This window comes from Saccostrea cucullata, unplaced genomic scaffold, assembly GCF_032062105.1.
Source record: "Saccostrea cucullata isolate Sc308-1 unplaced genomic scaffold, CSIRO_AGI_Scuc_v1 ctg1039, whole genome shotgun sequence".
Taxonomy (NCBI): Eukaryota; Metazoa; Mollusca; class Bivalvia; order Ostreida; family Ostreidae; genus Saccostrea; species Saccostrea cuccullata.
In genome coordinates, this window is record NW_026928226.1 from 147112 (window position 1) to 148941 (window position 1830).

The following is a 1830-nucleotide window of genomic DNA, read 5'->3' on the forward strand; positions in this document are numbered from 1 at the left end:
ATTATGATAAGGGTTTATCAGAGATCTTTAGGAAAATGAAATTGATGGAAACATAACTGAATTCATATAAAAAAGAAAATACGGAATTGAAAGCAGAGGTAAAGAAACTATCAACATGGCGAAACAAAATAGAAGGTATGCGCTTATAATATTTAGTTTTTCTTCTTTCGTTTTAAATTTGCTCTCATAAAGCAAGTACTTAAACTATATGCATGTATCTTTTACACAGCAAATATGTGTTCCGATGAATGGGTACAGTATCATGGACATGCTTACAAGTATCATACCACGAAAATGAACTGGATGGATGCACAGGTAGAAAAAAAAAATTGATAAACAAATTGCTGCACTTACAATATTGTATTCTTGTTTGCCTATCCTTTTCTTTATATACCGTATATCCGGTTGTTAGCGATGATTTATTTCTCGCTTTTTTGCATTTATTTTTTTCAAAATAAAAAACACGCGGAAATTATGTCAGCTATGTGACATAAAACATTACAATTTCAAACAAAAAAATCTTCATTCGTAAAAAAATAACTTATAATAATAATAAAAAACTGTACTAATCTTCCCCTTTCTCGTAAAATTTCCAACACGCGAAATTAAAAGAATATATACGGTATATGCGCACAAACTTCATTTTTCACAAAATCAAATTACGCTTCTGTATACGGTGGTTTATGCAGAAAAAAATACCTTACAAAAGTATTTATATAACGTTGTACATGTATATGAATGTAAATGTTCAAAAATTGAAACTTTATCATTATAAAAAATTGTAGCTTGAATATTGGTTATTTTCAGGAATTTTTTAACAAATCTTATCATATAGAGCATTTTCAACAGATGAAAACTTAACATCGAAAACAATATTACTACTTCGTTAAATCAATGTTAAAACAATTTATGTAGACCTTCTGCATTAGAAGAAATGTTTAGGGGTATTAGAACGTTGAACAGGCAAGTAACTATTTTTTTATCTCAATTTCTGTTAAATAACTTAGTGCTAATGACTTTTCACATAAAGGTGTTGTACAATTAAAAAAAAATAATCGAGCATTTTTTTGTTGATGTAATTCTTTTATCTAAGTGTCAAAATGTGCAAATTTCATGTTTTCGTGCTATCTCTACAGGTTCAATATTTTTTTCAGTACTTATCAATACTTAACAAAGATCATGTTCCTTAAATGATATATTTTAAAATTGAACTTCGGATACTTTGTATTGCACACCATGTGATCTGATTCTACACAAATCATTAGTTTTACTTATAGACACTGTTTTGTATAGATTGCTTGTGCAAAAGAAGGAGGGTATCTAGTGGAAATTGAGGAACGCTTAGAATCGGACTGGATAACAAACACATTTCTTAAAAGAGGTAAATGAAGTATATTGACATAAGTTACCGTAATCAAACTTAAAGGAAACTGAACCAAACAATTCAGAAGGAGAGAAATCACATATACAACTTAAACATCAGAGACGGGATCAGGCACCATATCCATGAAGGTATGAGCACCCCATTGTTGACCGGTCACATACGCCGTGTGCTCCTTGTCATGATCGGAAAATAACGGAAAATCTATTTATAGTTCTGTGTAAAAGTAAGGTTCGAACAAGTTGTATAAAACGTCTTTCCTCATTGGACATAATTAAATGTATAGATTGTATTTGCGAACGAAGTCATTGCATGGACCATAAATATTTTAGTGTTTTTTTTTTAATTTGCATGTTAAGACAACAATAAGTAAGTTAGAATCTGATTGAAATATAAAGATTCCGCTAAAATTCTTTCAAGCAATACAAATCTGGAGCAGAGCAAACACT

The 1830-nt window shown here is 29.9% G+C and overlaps 1 long non-coding RNA gene across 1 annotated transcript; it reads left to right on the forward strand.

Annotated features, from left to right (window-relative positions):
* On the forward strand, positions 1–1394 carry LOC134276830 (uncharacterized). Its single transcript, XR_009994124.1, has 3 exons — positions 1–135; positions 230–315; positions 1294–1394. It is a non-coding gene; the product is annotated as an uncharacterized LOC134276830 (long non-coding RNA).
* Positions 1395–1830: the final 436 nt, after the last annotated feature.